The sequence below is a fragment of the Anoplophora glabripennis genome, unplaced genomic scaffold (assembly GCF_000390285.2).
Source record: "Anoplophora glabripennis isolate ALB-LARVAE unplaced genomic scaffold, Agla_2.0 scaffold293, whole genome shotgun sequence".
NCBI lineage: Eukaryota > Metazoa > Arthropoda > Insecta > Coleoptera > Cerambycidae > Anoplophora > Anoplophora glabripennis.
In genome coordinates this window covers 103443-129008 of record NW_019416640.1, presented here as the reverse complement: position 1 = coordinate 129008, position 25566 = coordinate 103443, and positions in this window count along the sequence as shown.

The window sequence follows — 25566 nt, the reverse complement described above, 5'->3', positions numbered from 1 at the left end:
GTGGGCTTAACTTTTGGCGGCACAATATGTTAAAAAAATTCGAAAAATGTCATATTTTTCTTCCTAAAATCAACTCTTGAAAAGATACATAATTAAATAGGAAGAAAAATATGACATTTTTCGATTTTTTTTAACATATTGTGCCGCCAAAGGTTAAGCCCACGTTTTTTTTATGCGCATAGAAAAATTATCATTTCTAGTGATATTTGAAAGCCAAAAAGCCAAAAATCTCCGTGGATATACGATTCACCCAAACCAAAACAGATACCGCCTAGTCTATAAACAGATTATAAAAAATGGTCAATATGAGCCCCACAAATATAAGAAAGAAAGTGTAGGTGAGAAATAACCTACAAATTTATGTCATATCTTAAATATGATTGCTTCTAAGTGTCAACACTGTCAACTGACACAAAGTACCTACCCTGAAGGGAGTGACCTATATATGTACCAAATGACTAATGAGGCTCTAGACGAAATTAAGGTTTTAATTAATTATGCTTCCATCTAGCATTGAATTACACACTCAATATTACAGCTAAGGTCATTCGCCAGCAGAATCGCCAGACGTAGACCCGTCTATCTACGTCTAAGTTTTTACTGTTGGTGAGATATAACCTACAAAATATATATCACATCTTAAATGGCATTGCTACTTAATGTCTACCGTCACAAAACATACTTTGTATACGAGCACATGACAAATATCTAGTCAAATACTACTATAAGTTCGCACATCAAGCACTTGGGTAAACTTACCATTTTTTACGAATGCAAAAAAGTTCCAGTATTTGTACATTTTGTTGGTGTGCGTTTGTATAAGTTTATCGATATGTAGCATACACATGATGTGGCATGTGTTTACGTTTGACAAATATTTGGCAAGTGAATGCATCATCTGAAGCTTTAGAATATGGTACCTTTGAGAAATAATAAGTGAGGAGATAGGAAATATTTTACTACCAGACATAGGATCGTTTGAAGAAAATTTTGAACTGTACATTATTAACAAAACCGAATCCCTATTAAGAAAACCCTTCTTCTATTATAACCTCATACATGATCAGTCAAAAAAATCCCATTGTAAGAATGTGAGTAAGGTTGAAAATATGCATTCTAAAATTAGCCAGAATACATAACATGTATGAGCACCGAATACAAACGTATAGTCCATAAAAATATATTGTCATAATCTCTGTCAAGAATTATGATATAATAGAAGAAGAGGCTATTACACAGTATGAATTATTAAACAAAATACAGTTCGTACGGTACCTACTTGTCGAGGTAGAATTTCAGGAAAACGTCTGCGCCACTTTCCTGGAATTAACCGCAGTAGAACCGCAGTATTAACCCGAGGTAGAAATACATTGGCGGCGTGGCATTCATCGTGGCAGCTTACAGTGCATAATGTTCTTTGTTTATTCATTTTTTTCTATCAAAGTGTCTTTTCTTAGAATTCTATCTCAATAAATATCGTACGGACTTTAACCGTTTCCAAGATAACTTTTGATAGCATTTTATAGTTTAATTGAAAGAATGTTATTGTGGTCTAATTTCTACAGACAGAGTCTATTAAAGACTCAATCTCAATTGAATTCAGAAAGATGTTATCAGAGCTTAAAGAGAATGTTTTCTTTTTCTGACTATAACTTTGCACTATAATTTAGAAATACCCTGTTTTATTTGTTTGCAAAATTTGCATATTTTCAAACAAAATGTATATTTTTTATGAGCGTGTTCTGAAATGCTTCATGCACCATGTTGAACTTGGTCTTCTCCAAATAAAGATCGATTGCACTAATTTTTTATCATTTGAGGTGGATAACAATGAGATTTTTTTTACCTATAGATCTCTGTTCTCTGAGTGTATATGCCCCAAAACTGGAATATGTTAATGAAACGCGACGTTGCTTCTGCATTCCCTGCACACTATCCAATAAAATTTCCAATATTTCCTTGGAAATGTAATTGGATACCCATTGACAGCTACACGATATTTTAATTAAGAATTCCTCTGGTTAATGTGTGTAAAGTGAAATATTCTGTTTCCGCAACTGGTATCAGCTTCAATTTCATTTCTAAATGCGCTGCGGAAGAAAACAAACACCCACGCCCACTGAGATGGCAAATAAAATAAAATAAAATGTGATACGTATGACAGCTTTCTAGATAAAAGAAAAGAAGTTGGCGATGGGAAAAAAGTCGAAAGGAATAATACCAATTTAGACTACCATTCGAAAGAAATAAACAATAAAAGAATATACTTGTACATAGTTTGAAATTCATCATATTTTTATCCTGTAACAGCAGATTAATTATTTACATATACATATACGACTATGAAGTTACATTAACATATTCAGCGGACATAGGACGAATTTTTGTACGTATTTTTTCGGTATTACTTTCCTCTGATAAATAATATCAATAATAGTAAAGTAATATAAGTAAAATATATAGTATATGTAAAATAATATGTGTTGCAATGAGGTTTTTTTGTATTTGCAATTTAAACAAACCCTTTCCTCACAACAGTGCAATCAACGTGGGTTATATGTATAAGGGTGGATTAGACAAACCTAAAACATGTGAAATTAATTTAGTTTTTCGAGGTTTTCTAATAGGGTCTCTAATATTTTGAATCTTTATAGACTATTTGCCACCTTGTATAAATTGTGTTGAATATTCAAGCGATGACTCACTGGCAACCTCTGGTAAAACATTTGACGAACTCTCACTTAATTTGAATCGTCTATGGTTCAATCATAATGTCATTCATTTTAAAGGAAGATAGGGAAAAATTAGTAGAATACGAATAAAAAAAAATTAAATACATATTTACGCTGGAAAAAATATTTTCAATACTACATTTTTCATTTTTACAACGTAAATTTATGTATAAACACTAAAAATCAATTTACACTAGATACTATGGAAGAAAAAAAATTACGTAAGTAATTCTATGAAAAAAAATACGTAGTTAGTATGTGATTTTACCCAATTTGTTTCAGTGTGGATTAAATTTTGTCTCTATTCATTTTTTACTAATTTATAAAAGTATTTATATATGAAATTCGCAAACATTTCAAATATCAACATTCTTGAAGAAAAATTACATTGACAATGTTTCTTTTCCGAAACTGAACATTAGATTCGGAAGAGAATGAGAAATGGTACAAGAATATTAAAAGGTTCATATTTGAAAAAATAAATTAATATAATAATAATTAAAGAGAAAACTACGCAGTGAAAATTTAATTCCATTTACGAATACATAAGCAGAAGAGAGAAAATTAAGAAAACATTTTGTATTTTCCTGTAACTAAATCCGGAAAACAACAAAATCGAAATCCGGAAATAAATTTTTAAAGGCTACATAAAGGGTGTTTCAATAAGAGCGCAATATTTGAATTGCGCGTCAGTTTGGCAACCATGATGCCACATGATTATAACATGACAGATCTAAAGGAGACATATGGGAGTTAGTAAACATAATAATGTACCTAATTCATCTACCATGAAAAGAATACTCGAAAAATTCGAAAAGACTGGTTCGGTTAGTGATGTGAAAGACAAGACAGGAGCTCATAGAGATGTGTGAGAATGTGACCGAAAGTCCAGAAACGTCGATTCATCATCGTGGACAAGAATTAGACATTACAAAAGCCAGTCTTCAGCGTATTCTCACTAAGGACTTGCATCTCCATGCCTACAAAGTCCAATTGACTCACCAACTTTTGCCAACAGACCATACACAGCGAAGAGAGTTCACCAACTGGATCCTGAACAACAAGAACTGAATACGGATTTTGCACACAAAATAATTTTCAGTGATGAGATGCATTTTCATCTCGATGACTTAGGCAAAAAAAGGTAAAATTGCCTCATTTAGGGATCAGAAAATCCATGAAATGATTCATCAGATAGCAATGCATCCAAAACGTGTCACTGTTTGGTGTGCATTGTGGTCTGGAGAAATCATTGGACCGTTTTTCTTTGAAGAGAAGGCAGGTAATGCAGTAAGTAACGGTGAATGGCGAACGTTGTCGTGCCATGATAATTCAGTTTTTTATGCCTCTATTGGAAAATTTTGGCATATGGTTTCAGCAGGACGGTGCCACAAGCCGTACCCATGAAACATTGACGGTCTTGCATGAGTCATTTCCTGGTCATGTCATCTCCCAGTTTGGTAACCAGAATTGGCCGCCGCGATCTTGCGATTTAACACCTTTGGACTTTTAGCTCTGGGGTTATCTAAAGTCACAGGTTTATGCCAACAAGCTCGCGACCACGGAAGCATGAAAGGCTGAAATTAGATGTTCTGTTAACGAAATTCCGCCATATGTATGAGACAACGTTATTACAAAATTTGCGAAAAGATTACGCATGTGCCAGCGAAGCCATGGCAGTCATTTACTAGATGTGTTGTTTCAGACATATTTCCCAAATGTACTATACATTATAACTCAATAAATATTTCAATATTTCCTACAGGAAACCATGTTTTATTGAACCTTGAAATATTGCGCTCTTATTGAAATATACTTTATTTATACAAAAATTATTGTTTTAAGTCCAATTTACATTTTTTTTAATTTGAAATGTTTCTGAAAATGTAACATTAATTTATTAAAAACAAATTAAAATTCTTCCTTTGGATTTATAGGCAGAAAATTCACGGACTCTAAATTCGAACAACTTTCATATATCTTCAAATGCAATTAATCTTCGACCGCAGATATAACCGAGCCCCTAAGATACCCATCCCTAGGTACCAATCCAAACTAGGACAAAGTAAAATTAAAATCGAATTCATTGCATCCTCCAAAGGAAATTTAATCCTGCCGTAGTCTATCGCTTTAAGACCACAGCGGACCAACTTTGCGTTGCGCGATGGTTGAGTAGCCGTCACCGGCACGTACCGCCAAGACTTATCTGGCCCGCTTTCCACCCCCAAAGTCTTATCAGACCGCCCGAGGTGCTGGGCTGCCGTATTCTCACCCCCTTCCCTTATGTATGATGCTATATATTCCAGCTACGGAGATACACCCCTCGCCCTGCCGCCCCTGCCACCACGTTCCTTGAAAGTGTTCATATCCGATAGTGATAAGAAGGTTTATCTGCTTTTCATGCGTTTATCTATGAGTTTTATTAGAATTTTCTATTTTATCTTAAGAAAATATACTTACTTAAAGAATAATTTAAAATTAACAATACAGGGTGTTTAATTAAAAATGACTAAAGGTAATGGAAGACCTGAGACCAAAATAATGTCACTAAATCAAGCATAACTTAATCAAATGTTGTTTGCTCCTATTTAAATACATAAGTTGTATGTATAGAAAAGAATGATGAATTGAAGTGTTTATTTCAAAAAGGGTGTCCCAAAATTCATGATGTTCTTCAGTAGACAAACCTCCACTCAACTTGTAATACAGTTGTGTTGCTTCCTAGGAACACAAATATTATGTGAATAGGACTTACATCAAATCTATCCATCAGTATACCACAGTTTTGCCATTCTTTGATATATATGACATTCAGGTTCTTTTATCGTTTAAAAAATTCCCACAAACCAGGAAAACTACTTTTCTTTAGTCTACATTAAATTGCTTAGAAGATAAGGTTTCAAAGCTTTTCGTCTACTGTACAGACAACACTTATGCATAGGTATATCTTATTCTAGAATTACTGAATGTGACACATATTTCTTAAATATTGAAACTTGCAGGTCAATTATTTTAGTTTATTACTTGCTATATACTACTATCTGCAGGTCACCAAATATAGAAAAAGGCACGAGTGAAAATCGGGACCAGCGCTAATTTTAAGTGAAAATACATTCGAAGAGAAAAGCATAACTGTTCCGACCCGATTTTAACAACCCAACATAGTCTGGTGCAGACTGAACTTCGCTGATTTGGGAAAAAATAATTATACACTTAATAATTATACAGTTAGTCTTAGTCTTTTTATTACATCATTTAAACACTTTGATCACTTAAATAAACCCCAAACGTCTTTATGAATTTTTAATTGGATCAGTGCGGTTGATATGGATGCTACCACATGATTCTCAACAGTACGTTCTACCTAATTCACTGTGCATCTGTAAACGTGACAAAAGAAAACTTTTGCTATATTTAACAACCTGTACATTTAGTTGTCTGTATTAGTCATTCAAGGGAACAATATTATTTCTATTTCTACGTATGTCAATAATTTTAAATTAAAATTTGTGATAGGTGTTGTCGAACGCTCAAAATAAAATTATGCGTGATTCAACTTTTATTCATTCTTTGATATCAAATGAACGTTTTTTTTTTAACTACGATCTATCTAGAACAATGCGATGCACATCTTGGATATATCCGTGGTTATATTAGTCCAGTTCGGTGATCCATTATCGTCTGAGCAAATTTCAGCCAAATTCAAAACAAGAAATCGCTCGTAAAATCTGAAGAAGCTCGAAAACCAGTCAGACAGAGCAATGATCCAGAACTGATGGTTGGCCGCCATTACAGGAAAACGGAAAGAGCAAATAAGAAACCGCAAGCGCATTTCTTTGTAATATGACGTTATAGATATTTCACTTATAACTCCATTGTAGTAAGGCTGTAACGTCCTCAAATTATTCCTCCCATTTCCTTACATAGTTTTTACGTCATACAATTTTTTCTAAACAACTTTTATTAGAAAAAGTTTTGAACGGAATATATACCGATTTCTTTTGATTTAAGTTGTTGAGAAAAAGAGCATTTTCATATGATATAAAAAAATATATGAAAATAATTCAAAAGGCGTCACTGCCCTTAGGTTGTTAAACCAATACGATAGTTAAGTTAATTGTCTGTGACATCATAATACTGCGATTTCCTAATTACTCTTTTATTTTTCTTGTAATAGAGGAAAATCATCAGTTCGGGTCACCTTGTACATGTTTGGAGACATCAAGCCCTTCACCCAAACAACGCCGCGCCAATCAAGAATCAAGATTTTCACCAATCTTTCGAATTCCGCCAAAGAAACTGCCACCAAATCAAAACAAACGATGCCCACAAAGCTTGATAGTCTTGACAAAAGGTGTCAGATAGAGTCTAGAGGCAAAACTTGCCGCTTTGTGATTTAAATACATTGAATAGCATTGGGCAGTCCATAGTAGCGAGTGGACGACGAATCACGCGTGTGTCGCGGCGAGGCCTCGAGGAGACAAATCTGCCTTCCTATTATTTCACGCGTTTTTACGCGACATTTAATAAATTTCAATGAAATTAATTTCATAGTATTGGTACAATTAATATCTTTTATTTAACTAAGAAATACCTACTACTTGGAACCAATGCCACCCTAATTATTGTAATGGATGTATTCTAGATAAGTTATAAGATTAGGTAACTTTTGAATTTCAATGAATAGGTATAAAATTTCATTTGTGTTTAAAAGAAATATTTACTCTTCGTACTTTTTTATTTGTGAGCGGATGTCAATATGTAGAGTTTAGTAAAATAGGGCGATGCAACTTTTAATAAATTTCATTGTATTGGTACAATTAATATCTTTTATTTAACGAAGAAATACCTACTACTTGGAACCAGTGCCATCCTAATCATTTTAATGGGTGTATTCTAGATAAGTTATGAGATTAGGTAACTTTTGAATTTCAATGAGTAGGTATAAAATTTCATTTCAAATAAATTTTCTTAACTTTTTCAATTTTGTGTCAAATGTTTATTTTCTTACATTTATTTGTGATTTTGCAAGGAATCAAACAAAATGTTAACAAATAATCAGCATAATATACTTCCAAATCTAATCTGTTCATTTATTTAGTGTATATATTGCGTTCCAATTTAAAACTCGTATTTTAGACTACATTTACCGATTCAATTTTTTTTTTTAATATGTAGTACTTGCAGGGAATCTACCTTCACTATCTTTGAAAAACTGTGAAAAATGACAAAATAGAATCAGACATTTTTTTGTAAGAAAACGTTTAATAGCTTAATCGATTTCTACGCATCCCAAATCTAAAATTAAGAAATATAAGAGCGTTTGTCACAATTTCTAATAAATTATAATTTTACCTTAAGCTATTTATTTTTATAATAAATTATCCCATGTTCGATGTGATTAAGGATAAATAAGGAATCAAAATTGCAGAACGGAACGACGACGGCTTTTCTGCATTAACGATTGTTATTATTTTCATTCTTTCTGACAATGAAATAAAGAGCACATAATATCAGACTCTTTCCATTATGTAAAAGCAAACACATTTCAACTAGGTTGCAATAAAGATGTATATAGCTACCTATACAGGACATTAAAAAATTATAATTTATTAGAAATGGTAATTTCCATAACAAACGCCCTGTATGTGCTATCGAAGCGATATTTTCTACTTGGCATTTAAGATGCATAGAAATCGATTGAGCAAATGTTTTCTTAAAAAATTGTCTAATCGTTCCTCGGGTTCAACGGGCATTTTATTAAAATTGGTCCAATTTTTGTTTAAATAAGCACTAATTTATATAATTATATGTCGTTAAGTCCATCCTCATATACTCAAAAAAGCGGTCTGGATATTTTTTTAATTCATCGAAAAGCCGATGATATTCTCTCTTAATACGTTTCTTTTTTTATTAAGATCGTACACACTTCACCGCCTACTTAGTAATAATACTTTTGCCGCACAACTGTCCAAAATAATATCGTCCTCACTGTCTGAATACATTTTTGTGAATATGGGTTATTTCCAAACGTAAACGATCTGATGCGTTGACCCCGAATTCCAGAAGTCGCCCCGCATGTTGACGCGACACTATGGACCCCTTGTCGCGCGCGTCTTTTGCCTCGTAGTAAGACTCTATCTGACACTGAAGCCTCGTCGCGCCACTATGTTCGTACCCTAAGGCTTTCGCGGATCTCTCAGTGTAACACCAATGTTTCGAATTTTCTAGTAAAATAGCATGAAATCCACAAAAATCGGGCCACTGCCAGTAAGATGAACATAAATCCATAAAACCAACCACATATCAACAGGTCAAAACAACACCAGAGATTGTCGAAATTCAGAAGGGCCAAAAGTAAGAAACAACAGTGAACATCCTTCTCGAGAATTAGCGTAGCCATCAACAGGTGCGATTGAACGTCGACTCTGATTTTCTACAGTTAATTAACAAATTAAGGTTTATATGGGTTGGATTACTGGTTACTACAAAGTACGACTCTCTGCATTCACTTTCATTAGATACGTTCAACAGCATGTAACAAAACTAATTCTTGTATATCAATTATACCCAATAATTTTTTTATAATCAATATAAAATTGTTATAAATTGTATAGATCATAAATGTAACATCCAAATCGCTCAAAACAAAGATAGTGGAAAGTGCCCAAAAACAAACCAGTGTAAAAAGGTTTAGTAGAAGGCCTCAATAAAAAGTGTTACAGAGAATGTTAAGTACCCTCTAGGCAATGAAAATAAAGCTTGTTGTACTCTTTAGAGCGTATACAGGGTGTCCCAAAGGTGACGCCCGTCTTTCTGGGATTTGATTAAGGAGACAAAAACCAATTGAAAATCAAGTGTGCAAAATTTTCTGATTGCTTTTCTTTGTTGAATTATTAAAAAAATTATTCAAAAAACTAATAAAGTGAAAATCCATTTTTTTCTCAAAACAGGTCTGTGCTTATGGAGACCAAGACAAATAATTTATAACCAATAGTAGGTAAGTATAGTTTTCGATTGTCGGTTGTACCTAGATGTAAAGAATTATTTTAATCTGAAAAGGATAGAGAAAAACATTTTAATAATAAAACTATTTTATAAAATGGAGAGGTAAAATCCATAATGTGCTCAAATAATTTGTTTTTACAAAAGGTGTTCAAATAAGTTGCCTTCTACTTCAAAAAAAAAGATAAGCACGATCAAACATTGAAGCATGAACCCTTCGGTCTATTAACGCGACATTACTACATTTTCTGGATTTACAACAGGTTCGCTGTGAATCTATTCTTTTAAATAACCCCAAAAAAAATCTCAGGGATTCAGATCTGGTGATCTAAGAGGCCATGCTATGGGTTCACCTCTTCCAATCCATCTGTCTGAAAAGTTTTGATTCAGATAATTTCATACTCGTAAACAATAATGTGATGGAGTATCATGTTGAAACCAATAATTTAGTCTAACTGCTAAAGGCACGTCATCCAGCAATGGCAATGGTAAGTTTTCATTTAAGAAAATACAGCTGCAGTAAATACAGCTCTGAACTACATAATTATTTAGTAATCCAGCCCCCTCTTGATTTTGGATTTGTTTTTGTCCCCTTAATCAAAACCCAGAAGGACGGGCATCACTTTTGGGACACCCTGTATAGACACCAGGTTCAAGATATCAAAATTTAAGTGAAATAGGAAATTGGAAAGAAACTAACCAGCGAGAGGTTCTCAACAGCGTACATTTCTCGAGTACGGTACGGTGTTAGAGGAATCCGCAATAACCCAATTCCTCGAGGTCGAGACTCTGATAGCGACTACTATTGAGACTAGGATCAATGGAATCGACGGGATACGGCACTATGATTAACCCAGACTAATCATAGACCACTGTACTGATATACAAGATACGCTGTGGAGTCCACTCTAGATAAACCGTAGCTTTAGAGTTTAATTTTGACAGCAATGCATTCAATACTAGAAGAAGAGTAACAAGCAGAACATTTGAATTTCAGTCTATGGAACACTCTGTATATCGACTGCTGATGCGACGTATTGTTTGCCTTTTAAATTGAAGTGTACACAGTACGCGAATAAGCGGCAGTGCCAGGCCAGTGATGATCAAGTGGCCTCGCTTCGAAAGAGTTCATTGTTATTAAACGCAATCTATTTGGGAATTACCATTGTACAAAATAAATAAGCACTTGAGAGGTCATGCAACGAGGGTTAATTCGTCGAACGGACTGCGACCGCTGCGCTCGGACTGGCCTCTGTGTTAACGAATTTAAATCGAGAACGCGCAACCGCCATATCTGTTGAAATTTTTTGTTAATATACGAGGTCAATTAGATTATATCCTCGATTGGTATATCTTAAAAGAAAAGTTTTCTAATAATATACAGAGTGCAACAGTAGCATTGAAGTAAGGGTAACATTTTTCCCTAAAACATCCCTTTAAGTCTGTGTTGAACAGGAAACAGTTTTTGATTAACCATTTGATGAACCATTAAAGATATAGTGCAGCATATGTCAACGTTCTTCTCATTTTAATAAGACTGACCTATGAACTAAAAATTCATCTAGACTTCAGGAGGTATTAGATGAGAAGGAGATGTGAAAGGAAACAGATGTCTGTAAACCCCCAGTAAAACAGTTATTGTCACTGTGGCCATGTAGATGTATTTGTGGAAAATCCTACGATATAGGTTCCAAACAAGATCCACTTCTTATTTGTGGAAGGGCGAAATGGGCGGTGACTATTAGACGCCTTCACTATACCCATCCTTGTCTATCACATGGATTTCTATGGCTTACTTTACTTTACGCTCTCACGTAACTTCAGATAGACCATCGGTACTTTCCTACCCTGTATACTGGATCATCATCAATTATGTGTGACTTGAACGAAGGTTCGGTCTAAAAGTTCAAATTACAAAAGCCAAGCTTTCTGGTTTACAGAGACAAGCGTACCTGGTGATATCTTGTGCCATCAACTCCACACTGTCAGTTGCTTTCGAAATCCTTATGAACTTACTACATTTCCATGTCTTATTGAAGAAAGAAGTCAGGTGGGTAATATACAGATTAAGAAAAGCAGCAGGTGAAGGCTGAGATACATCAGATTGCTGGAGACAATGAAAATCTACAACATTCTTTCGATAACCTCGGATGTCATGCCTACAAGAATTAATTATAAACTGCCTTAATTAATGGGATCGGAACAGAATTAATCTATTGAACCCAGATAGCTGTTGGTATACAGATGGTTCCAAAACTTGTGAAGTGGAAATATCTAGTTGCAATACCACGACCAAGCTGTTGCTAAGTTTTAGTACCTATGTAACAGACCTCTCGGAAAAGAGCTAAAAACTTCCTGAAGTTAAACAGGTTACACCTACTAACTTCTGTAGGCCTATATAATGAACATTGCCAGTTAAGATATCACCTAACAAACTAGACTTGGTCGAAGAGGTTGAGTACCGACTTCTCTAAACACAGCTTCACCTTCTGATGAGGTAACGGCAGAACATATATTTTGTACTTGTTCCTTAAGGGAAAGGACCAGGTTCCTTATATTCGACAAAATGCACCTTTTGGCGGATAATCTGAACAATACCTCTCTCACCAAGGTTATTGAAGCTAAACCTGTTGGATAGAAAATATCTTCAGAGTTGGTAGACCACAAGATGGCAGTGGAGGGCTAGTTTTTGGTACAGCAGCATTCGTACAACCGTTTTTCTTATTTTCATTCAGAGAATCACCGTTTGACTGTGAAATATTGCAATACCCTGTATACCTGTACCTAAATTTTATCGATGGAAATTGCAACACTCTGTATATGTTAGTATGTACCGTGTATATGGTAATATCGGTTCACCAAAACAGACGGGTGTCTGTTTCACGCGAGGAACGAACTAGTGAATCCTCTGGGACTTGGAGTAGAAGCGAAATCCTATCCCGGGACGACGGGCGTCTCACCACCGGCATCACAATTTTATTCCAGCTCCGGCCTTCCCTTCTGCAAATTAAGGAATATAGAAGGCGCGGGAACTAGGATAATGTTTTTGGAGATGTTAAGCGCAAAACCAATAAAACTTTTAAAAAATAATTTGTACAATGTTCAAATTTTTTCGTTGAAGTCTTTGTATATTAAAAATTAAAATTAGGTGCCAGTTACAATAAAAAATAAACTCATGAAGAAAAAAGGTTTTTATGGTAGTCCATTACTGTAGCAAAGCACATAGCTCTATTGCTACTACTTCTCGAGATGAAAAAAATATTCAAATAATTTTTATGATAAAAAAACTCTTTTTTCTACAAAACTGTTAAAAATGGGCTTTTTAATTGTCATTTTTGATGTTAAAAATGTCATTTTTTGATACGCGTGTTAAAAGTAAGTTACTTTTAACACTAGTGTTAAAAGTACTGGTTGCTACGAAAATTTTGGTTCATAAACACTGCGATCTGTGTGGTATTTTTTGATTTCTTATTTTTATTGAGTTTAAAGTTCTTCCGATTGTTTTGTAGAAAAAATAGTGTATGATATACGTGTTAAAAGTGATTTTATTTTGTTCGTGAAGCTAAAAAACTCGCTACGCTCGTCTTTTAATCATCTTCACTAACAAAATAAAATGCCACTTTTAACACTTGTATCATAAATAACTATTAAAATTATTTTCAAATACACGGGATAATATTTGACATCTTGATTAAAGATTAAGTTTTTTTTAATGATACTATACAGAGCGTAACAGTGACGTTGTTTTGTGCTTTTTTTCATAGAATGTGCCATTCACCGTCTAAAACCTGCACGAATTAACATTTATTTGAACGAAAATTGGATGAATAGATTCAACTTTTCCATAATTATGTAAAATATCGGAATTAAAAACGAAACAAAAAAAACTGAGACACGTCGATTTTCTCTTCAAGAGGGACACATGATGGCGTAAGTTTTGGTGTCTATTGAGAAATTAGAGCAAAATTGACATTTCTATGATACATTACTAACGAGCGCCTCACTTTGTTGTAGTTTTTACATTTTTAACTGTAAATGGTGCATTTTTTGGAAAAAAACTCCAGATGCACAAAAGTTTTATTTTCCATTATAATTTCATGTTAATTTTCAGAAGTCACAGGGTGTTGAAAAAAGTCTCAAAATTACTGGTTGTGTAGATATACATAGTAGATTTCTGACATATTTCAGTCTATACATTTTATTCCAGTGAAAATAATTTAAATTTTATGAATTAATTTTTGGACATTTTTAGACAAGAAATGAGCTCTTTGTTTTTGCACGACCTACTTTATTAGTTGTAAAGGGCTAGGTACCTAATTTCAACTTTTTTCTTTTTCGATATAAGTATTTCTTTGGATCAATTAGAACCTATGTCTACGATATTAACTTCTAAAATTAACGTTCAGTAATTAAACAATTAATTAGTAGCTTTTTGCAATAATAATGCCCAATTTTCTAAAACTGATATTTTTGCGTTCGTCCTTTATTTTACAGCAAACAAATTAGTAGGTACCTTAAATTATAGGTAATTCCGATAGGTCGTCTAGATTTTCGTGGCAAAAATTTTAGAAGATACTCTCCGTACATAACAAAGTGTTTCTTTACAACCAGATTTTAAAACATGTGAGGCTATATAGCATCCACCTTTGGAGATGTGTTAAGCAATCCATAAAATTCGAATTTTCCAGGGCCAGGTTCTTCGAAATATAATGAATGCACTATGGTAGGTGTGTCCTAAACAAAGACTACGTCGAAATCTAAGAGTAACTGACGTTGCTAGTAAAATCAAAGGTTTTACTGGTAAAGATAAAGCAAGACTGTACAAACACACCTGAGACCATTCAACTCCTGGATAATGGTGAATTAACTAGAACATTTAATAGTAAGAACCCCTAAGTTCTTGTCGGTGTGTAAGTCTATGTTAGTGTAAAGGCAGAGTAAAGTGCTCCAATGTACATACTTGTAATGCGACCAATTATCCTGGACAATCTATTAGACAACAATGGGTGACCATTATTCCTTAAGTTTTCAGTATATTTACAATTACAAATAATTATAAATTTAACGGTTGATAATTCGTGACCAGAAATAATATCTAGAAACAAAAAAAATAAATTTTTCTTATACCTACGTCGCCACTATGAAGCAGTGCACCAAATTTAATACCTTGCTTCAATGCTTCTTGACTAATCGAACAAGAATTATGTTTCACTTTCAATGTTTTGTAAAGCCCTTAGGAATTGTTTTAGCAAAAAATGTCGAATGCCTTTTTTTTAATTATTTTGCCGAGTGAAAGTTCATCGCAACGTGTCTGTTAGATAGGTACATACCTACTGTCTAAACACGATATTTGTTGAATGAGATTCCTTATCTAGAGTTCAAGAATATAACTTGTCAAAACTGGATACTTGCCTACTTGTCTAATTAAAATATTTAATATAAGATATTTATACATATACCTACCTACCTTAATAAGAAGTGGATCTTATTTGTGGAAGGACGAAATGGTCGTTGACTATTAGACGCCTTCATTATAGCCATCCTTGTCTATCACATGGATTTCTATGGCTTACTTTATCGCTGCCACGTAACTTCTGATAGACCATCGGTACTTTCCTACCCTGTACATATATGCATGAATAAAGAAACTAAACAAATACATAATGCAATTAAAAATGCCTTAAAACCTGAAAAATATGTAAGATATGTGCTGTGCCTTAAAACCTGAAAAATATGTAAGAAAATTTGTATCAGCATCTAATATCTATCTGCCTATATTGTAAGGAGAAATCACGTCACTGTATCCCTGGAAAACTCACGTTCAGAAACGAATCAGTTCCGATACATCCCGTTTAAACCCGCGAGCGCGTAAAAATAAACAGACCAGAGAGATCTGGCCGAAACAATAAAAGACAAAATCAAACATCACTTTTACTTCCATAAAAATACGCGGGCAAAAAAAGCGGGAGATGCCGATATTAACATGCGGCCGGTCCACTCGCATCGACACATCCCCTTTAACCGAAGGTGTGACAAAGAGGAAAGTAACCGGGGAACGAGCCGGTGCGACAAGGACAGACGACGGTAGGGTTGAGAGCGATCCGACAGAGAAGAGCGGCGGTACGCAACAATGCGTTTGAGGGAGATGGAGGTCGAGTTACAATCGCTGTAGGCCGCAAGCAGCGGCGGGTAATTGAAGTGGCAAAAGTAAATATAAAAACTTGCGTTTTTATAGTCGTTGCGATTGAAAAATCGCGGTTGCAGTACCTACTAGGCGCTTAACCACTCAAATAGAACACATCATTATGCACGCGTTTGCCTCTACATATTCTATTTTAATGCCCAATTAATTCAGTTACTGAAAATCACACTGCCTGATATAATACTGCGCGCTAGGTCTAAACTGAGTTTTAAACAATGTATTCATATAAGTACCTAAGTCTATATGCACAAATTTTAATTAAACTGTAATAAAATGGGGTTCTAACGACCACTACAAGCCCCTACTTTCCGATTTTCATCAGTGCAAGTGTGCAAGTATTTTTAATAACAATTAATTGTTCAAATTGTAGTAGTAAAAACAAAACGGAAGTATTTCATAATGAAAGTCGAACTTTTTAAAAATCCAAACAATCCAATCTTGTATTCTTGTTGTTCGAACATCATCATTGATGAAAACCAGTGGCGTAACCAGAATGTAAAATTGGAGGGGCTAAAAAAATTCTTAAAATTTGCAGCAAAATGGTTGTAAAATGAAAATATTAGTTTATTAGTTATAAAAGTTGTTTATATTTATAATATACCTATTGTGTTTTTATAGTATATAAATGGTTTTATATTAGGTAACTTAAAATAAAAGTGTAGGTGTAAAAAAACACTTTGTGTCACATAAAAAGGAACTATACATTTTCAGACTCTATCACAAGAAATATCTCAAAAATCACAACAGAAAATAGCCAAAATCAAATGCATAACCACAAAACATGTACAGCACAGACTACCATGTAAAGACTCTTAGCTCAACACAAATTATGACAGATCGCGATGCATTTATCATGCATTTATCAAGTACGCGATGCGATCAGCATACCCAGTGACGTAGAAAGTCAGGCAACCTGTCCCTTTAGGAATCTTGTCTGATGCCGAGGTCCGTCCGTGCGCCATGCGACCGGTGCTGGCACGGGCGGCGCGGTGGCCCAACGGCTACGGCTATGATAAAAATCGCGCCACAGATCTTTGGGGGGGAGGCTAAAGCCCCCAATACCCCCCCCCCCCGTTACGCCACTGATAAAAACCAACAAGTAAAAACAACCACGATAGAAAGATTTTACTATTTTTGCTCTTTACAACCCTATGATTGCTGTATCAAGTAGCCTTCTTGCAAATGGGAGCAATAAATATTAATAGAAAAATATTGTATATAAAACACAGAAGTTTAAAAAAAAATTAAATGTTGAAATGACAACGTCAAAAGTGTTGACAATATGACTAGATTAATAGAATTTCTTTTCTTACCTAACCGATATTTGCTCTTTTTACTAAATATGTATGTATTTTATTACTAGTTCTTGTACTTTATCTACATCAAGATAGGTATTGCTGGTATAATTCAATGCTAGTCGGGGCCTGTAGCCCATAAAATACCTAATTGTTTTGTCGCAATATCATCAGCTCATCTTCTCTTTGAGATTAAATATCTTTTGCATAAATACCTAGATTTTTGTTATCGAAGAACATTCTTTGATTTCGTTTGACAGGATTTAAAAAAAATTAAATACATTTAAAATAAAGAAAACTATATATTTTTTACTTCAATTAGATACCTATCGATGAGTGTCGTACGTTACTGCATTTGAAATGAGTAGCACTATCAAGTAGAAATTGATTTTTTATTTAGTTGTAGTCCATGGTAATTTAGTACCTATTCCGTTACACCTGATTTTTGATAGTACAGCAGAAGTAATCGAGACCGAAGTTCAAGGTGAAGAAATTTTGTTGTTTTGTTTTGTGAAAACAACATTTACATTAACATTTTCAAACTAGTTCGCTTTTTAAATACAAATTTAATATTCCTTAAAAATGCGTGCTTGTGGAATATTTTATTAAAGAAATACCCAATATTTAAATGTAATAAATCTATAACTTGGCAAATGGTAACGATTCAGATATTTTCAATGTAACAAACACATAAGTAGCCAATTTTACACATAATATATGGTTAATTGGTTAATACAATAGACCTTTTTAGTAGTGACGTCACATACGCCAAATAATAGGCAACCCCCCCCCATAGTGCACATTGTCATGAAGAATTACTCAATGTTTTTACTAGATCGACTTTCGACCTTATGTACTTTGGACATGCCAAAAAAATGGCTATATATCGCAATATTCTGGAAATATTAGAAATATTTAATTTCATGCAAGCGAAGTAGCCTTGCAACAGGATATCATTCAAGAAAGGTTTGGTTGTGGTTAAGAGTACGTCTATAACAAAGCACTTGAAGAAAGAAACACTCGATAAACACACTGACACAGTAGAACATCAAGAAAAACAATAAAAATACTTAGTAGAACTAAGATTAAACAAAAGAGAAAATACGCTAATGATGACAGCGATAACATATCAATAAGATCTCACCTGCGTATGAGGTTATTCTTTCCGAACATGAGCATTAGGAATAACACGGCTAATGTTAAATTTTTTCTTTATTTAAATTTAGAAATTTTCTTTTATATCGGTTTTTGTAAGTTTTAAGCACATTAGTGTATCTATTTTACGAAACACGTTTTGGTTGTTCTTAAATACTTCCAAATCCTTGTAAAAATAAGTTAATTTGAAGTTGTTCATTTTTATAGTATCTATGTATGTATAGTATCAGTACACAAGGGTCAGATTCGGACTGTACAATTTCAACTATGACAATTTGTTGCGGGTTGCCTAAATATGTGATGTCACACTAAGAGTCTATTGGTCAATAGAATTGTCAAAAAATTATAATTAAGAGCAGCAACAAATGTTGGTATAGGAGATCTATCACGTTGAATTTCGGATAGGTACTACAGAGCCTTCATAAATGCTTAAAGGCCACGTGATATGATTTATTTGTTGTTGTTTTGTTCTAAATGCAAATGAACTTTTAACTAATAATATTGTGTTTGTTATCATCAATATGCCATAGGGAAGATGACCAACGAAGGATTTAGCTAACGTTTCTGTAAAAGTTTTACCAAGTTTAAAACAAAACAATATTAGCACTTCGTTCGATGCTCATTAGCTCATTTATGTACCGATGACACAAAGATACTCTCATTTCCGACGCAATAACTCCGCTTCTATGTCATGAAATTTTGACAGTGAAGGATCTATTTTTTCGATGCATGTAACAGCCAATAGATGACCTCACTAGAAATACCTATTTTTCGAAAGTCCTGTTTACTTTGGAAGGCACCTTATATATATAGTTCTTATTCACCAAATTATAAGTATTCAACGAAAGCTCAGCATTTAATGTATCAGAAGTGCTGAAGATTTTATTTACTAAAAATTATACCGTAAGAAAAAAATTTATTTTTTGACAAATTCTATTATCTAATAACATAGTTGAACGAACAGCTTCTCAAACTTGAGAATGACAACACTAGATGGGGACACTCTCTGTAATCGCTATTGGTATAGTCTTTAGAATATCAATTGGAGAACCAGTATATACCAGCAACTCAGCATTGAAATATTTGAAAAACTTGTTCCCATACTTATTTAGCCATACCCATATACAGGTATGGTCGAACTAAACGTCGAGGTGGTAGAAATGTATACGCCCAGTTGAAGAATGCGAGCGCAGGAAAACGAAATACAAACTCTGCTGCATTGGGCTACTGAGCAATAAATTTCAGCTGTTGACAAGTGGTTGACAAATTGCCCAGCAGTGTAGTGCAGCAATGCGGAATTTGATGTGATTCAGGTAATTTTAATTTATTATAGGCACCTTCCATTAATCATTCATATTACAATTGCGAAGATGAGAAATAATATTATTTCAACATGGCATTTTGGACACCTTTTGAAACGGAACAAAACGAAATTTACCATCATTAATATAATAAAATTGTTTGAGGACATAAATAATTAAAATATGTTGTTGGCCATATGAACATATAATAGAAATTTATACAAATTATAATTTTTTACCTTTAGCAGAAAACTTTTTTAGGGACGCCTATGAAAGTTCTTAAATTTTATTGTCAGGCGTTTTTTTACATGTTCAACTGACTTTAGAAAGACTATAATGTAAATAAGAATCACAGGGAGTGTCACCGTATGGTGTTCTCGTTCTTAGACTTAACTTGTTGACTAACTATATTATGTACGTATAAAATAGAGTATTACTTATTTAGATAATTAACCTTCTTAGTGTAGGACGCCCCTAACTAAAATTTAAATGTAAATTTTAGTTATTTTTAATCAATAGATTTGAACAATCTATTGAAGAGTTTCATAGACATTCGGAAAAAATCAAGTTTCAAGTGCTCACCTACAGGATTCTAACTTCATTAGACATTTGGTGCTATTCATATAAAGTTCTTTTTATTTTAAAATGAAGAATGCATTAATGTAAAATATTAAAGCTTAATTTAATCACACTATAACTATACTTATCTGTACTCCACAATAACTTTTTATTTCGCTATTCTTTTCTGAAATACAACCCCGCCGCTGCTTGCAAAGTTAAATTTATAATACCAAGCGAAAGGATAGGAGAAGGAGAAACGTACATAGACAAAATATCGAGGGAAATATGGAGGGACGCAATGTTTATCGTTGGAAAGAGCGAGATGGGATGGAAAAAAATGAGCAAACAAAGTTGTACGTTGTACAAGCATGTAATTACTGTGTTTGATTTAGTATATTACAACCGATATAAAAACATCAAATCAAAAAATAAATCCTGAAAGGTGTAAGGCTAGTATTTTATAGACAAGGACACTTTTAGTAAAACATTAATTATAGAACAAGTAGACCCATTCAGGAAGTGACGTAGCGTAACGCAAACTAGAGCAACTTCCTCTAATTTTTCCCACTGAAAGATCACGGAGAACATGTAAACATCAGAAAATGCACCTTTCCTATTTGTCCAGCAAATTTGTAAATATTCTCAATAATTGTGATTAATGCATGTGTTAATAGTTTCCTAAAAGCATTCTGCGGGGTGTGATTATGTTTATTCAAGAAACGTAAGATACGAGATAAAAATTTGCTTTTTCCTTATTTTCAATGTTTTGTCAGTTGTCTTATACCCTGAAGAAAACTTATAATAACTGGTACAGTGAAGAGATATTATATTAACTAGCCTAGATTTTTTAAAATGCTGGACAAAAAATTGGGCATATAAACGCTCCCCTGTAAGTCATTCTTCTTCCAATTCTGTCTTTCATTTTTGATAACTGTTTTCAAAGAAATTTGTTAAGAATAAGGTGACAAATAGATATGGAATGGAATGTTTGAAACAATGTTAAAGTGTTATATGAAATTGACATAAATAAAACAGATAACGTAGGGGAAAGCAAGACATCGTTCATTACTGTTACAAAAAGCATTTTCAATTATTCTCCAATTTTTTTTTTGCTCCCGTATTAGGTACTGTAACCGTTTCATCAAACGAGTTAAAATTTGGTACACATATCTGTGTTAGTCAGGTGTATATGTAAACATATTAATTGTTTTTTAAATATAGGATGAAATTGAAAAAATCTGTATTTCCAAGTTAAAAAAACTACCTGTATAAAAATATTTCAAAAAATAAATAATGCACATTAAAACCACCAGATTAATAACACATAATATGCAATGACTATGTAGTAATCAATAATAATATTATTTTATGAACATTTTGCCAAAACGAATGAGAATAAAAGTATTTTATGTATTTTAAACAAGTAACTAATATTTATATTATTATTAAGTACATACAGTGCTATTTTTTTAAAACCTGACATAGGCCAACTTTTTCATTTGAAGTGATAGAACTTCCAAATGCAAAGTTGTAGGAAATAACTTGATTAAGAAAGATTTACAAATAATTATTTCCGGTGTTGCCAGATTTCCGCAGTAGCTACAAAAACTTATATTTTTTTATATGGCACCACCGTATTTTTTTAACATAATTTGACAAACCTTCAAATTCTAAATGGAAATTGTTATATCACATTTCTTTATTGGAGTAGTCGTTTTCGAACAATCAGCAAAAGCAACGAAAATAATCTGCAGTCGGCAGGAACTAAAAGAAGCTAACACAGCAATAGTAGGCCTTGGATATTAAACAAAAATTGTGTTGTTTGAAAGGAGCTATCATTATTGTATTGTCATTGTGTTATTTGAAAGCTGTTGCATTTGAATGTGTATAAAAGTTTTAATTCAGTTGCAAAGATGATTTTCGGCCTTTTGCAGATTCTACCAGTTGTTTTCAGTTTTACTTAGTTAGTTCTCAAAAACTCCGGATTTGGAAAAGGCTTATCGGGATGTCTTGCGTGGAATTCAGCGCACGCATTGCATATACTTAAGCCACCAACATGAAGAAAAATGAATTCAACTTTCTCTTTTGGATTAAATAACTGATTCATCTTAGCAACTGAATTAAAACGTTATTTTTTATACACATTCAAATACAAAAGCATTCAAATACAAAAGCTTTCAAATAACACAATGACAGTACAATAATGATGGCTCCTTTAAAACAACACAATTTTTGTCTAATTTCCAAGAGCTACTATTGCTGTGTTAGCTTCTTTAAGTTCCTGCCGACAACAGATTATTTTCGTTGTTTTTGCTGATTGTTCTAAAACGGCTACTCCAATAAAAAAATGTGATATAAGCTATTCTGTTTAAAATTTGAAGGTTTGTCAAATTATGCTAAAAATACACGGTGTTGCCATTTAAAAAAATATCGTTTTTGTAGCTACTGCAGAAATCTGGCAATACCGGAAAGAATTATTTGTAAATCTTTCTTAATCAAGTTATTTCCTACAACTTTGCATTTGGAAGTTCTAGTCTATCACATCAAATAAAAAAGTTGGCCCATGTCAGGTTTAAAAAAATAGCACTGTATATTAAAAATACATTTAATCCAATTATTCCTAATTTACCTCGCTTTGGGAAATCTTTCATATTAAATTTTACATTAAATTATTAAATATTACAGATATTTCTGTTGCAATAAAAACAGAACAAATTGTGAAAAAAAACGTAATTCGTCACAAACCTTTCCACGCGTAATAAACTCATCTAAATGAGAGTAGAACCTGCCCGTGCAGGGGTTCTAATTTGGACCATATATCTTGCATACCTACAAAGTCCCCTCGGTTGCATCCTGCCAGGCTCGGTGCATTCGGAGCGTATCCTAAAGGAATGAATAGACCGGCAGCTAACCTCATAACTGTCACAAGTGACTGAGATTATTAGAAAAACTATTGAATTTAATTTATTGAATCTGATAATCTGATATATCCATTATCAGCGAGAAGTACCACCCCACTATTTTACTATAATACAATAAATACAGGGTGTTTCTGAAATAAGTGCATTCCTTGAAAAGGGTGATAGAGGGCACGAAAACGAGCAACTTTTATTAAGCAATTGATGGTCTAAATGCTTCTGTATTCGAGAAAATTAAGTAAGAAAATTAACCATAAATGTAAGCCGATCCTGTGCATCTTGTGCACATGAACGGCCAGAATACTCGTGACATGCGTGAAGTGTTTCTCTAAGTGGCTGACGTTCCACGTGACTTCCACAATCAAGCAAATCTGATGGTAGGTCAGTATGTCCTGCGTTCTTTAGTTGTGTGTTGCAGTATTATTTAGCCGGCGTATAAAATGTTTTCTCATCAAGAACTAGCAGATATGTACGGAGAATATCAGTACATTAAGGCAATTTGAAAGGTTACGGGATACCGGGGATGTCCACCTGACAAATGAAGGACGCAACAAGTTTTCGACAACGAAGAAAACATCATAAACCTCGTTGAGGAAGATCCGAGGCGCAGTACTCGCGACATTAATCGAGAAGTAGGTGTATCTAACAGCACCATGTGGCGTGTACTACGAGAACAATTATAACACTCCTATCATGTACAAAGGGTTCAGGCATTAAATAACAATGATTTTCAGCGCCGTGTGAAATTTTTCCAGTGGTTTCAACATCAAATAGCACAATATCCTGATTTTATAAGCAAGATGCTTTTTACAGACGAATGTTATTTTACTAGAGACGCAAATCCTCATGTTGTACAGAGATCTCGGTTCCAGCAACGATTTTAAGTGAATGTGTGGTGTGTGTTTTTGGTAACAGAATTTTAACCGCCGCACAATGGTCGGAATTCCGAAAAAGTTGGACAAAAGTCGAAATTTCAGTCATTGGTTTGCGTTAATACTTCAAAATATTCTAGAGGAGTCTCACTGCGTAGTTCTTTAAAGGGACAGAGAGCTGGCCCGTGTGTATAGACCACAGCAACTATCGGAAGTATGCTGCGACAAATTAGCATATTTCACTTGCCACTGACCCCTCGAAATGCAGTGAATTGAAAATACGTGCAAATTTTTACTAGAGTACGAATAGTTGTGTGCAATAGCTTATTTTTCGAAAGTTGCATGGTTTTATTGTTTTAACAAAAACTTCTTGCAATTTCCATCGATTTCAAATCACATCAATCGTAAATTATCGAAATAGTTTTGATCTCAAAAGATCCTGCACTATTAAAAGTTGGAAAATGCATACAGGAGTGTCAAGTTCATATCAAAAGAGAAAGACTCAGAATTTTTCCGAATTCGAGTTCTGAGTCATTTTTTGTGCCTCCGTGTACAGCTGGTTTACTCTTGTAAGAGGCCTTAGTTATACAATAACTAGTGTTTTAGTGTCTCTTCGCGTTCCAAACGAGCGTTGCTAATTCAAAATGTTTTTATTTTATGAACATGCACCTTTTTCGTGTGCCATTATCATATTTTTACAAACTTTTATTTAACTTGCCTTGTTAGTATGGGTCAAATCTTGCAACTAAATTTTAAAACAGTTATCCCCAACCGATTGAGCTGAAATTTTGTATACACGTTTAGTTTGAATGACAATGCGTGGTTAGCTAAGTGACGTAATTCTAAATCCAATATGGACTCCCGAAGATGGCGGACCAGTTATTGTTTATACATCCCCATGATATGGGTATCAAATGAAAGGGTTTGCTGGGAAGAATACGAAAATAAAATGACGTCACTAAAAACTTTAAATTATCTATGATCTTTCAATTAATAATTTATCATTTTCGACAGGATCAGGCACCAGTAAAATTACGTGCACGAAAAAATAAATTTTTCGAATTTTGAAAAGAAAATTCCACGAGAATTTAGACTCATTTCATTTTGATTCATTAGAATAAGCTAAATAATTAGAATAAGCTTTATAACAAGAATAAGCTTCAATAGTATTTAGACATTGTTTCGTTCGAAATGAGGAATTTATTCCAAATACATGCCTTATATAGTAGCTAGATATTTACTTTTCGTATTTTATTAATAATAATAGTTAATTATCTCAAAAACCTCAAACTCCGACCTTACATACGTACGTTTTACGCGACCTGAATACCAAAAGCACTCGAAATTTCAATTAGTTTCAATAAATTAACCTAATATATCCGCCATTTTGTGTCAGCCATCTTGAATTTGAGATTTTTTACTACAAATTCGGTTTTAGCGACCTTGTAGTATAACAACCCTAGGTTCGATAAAAAAACAATATATCGTAGTTGTGGCCAAAAATATGTGTGATCGTCATAAGGAA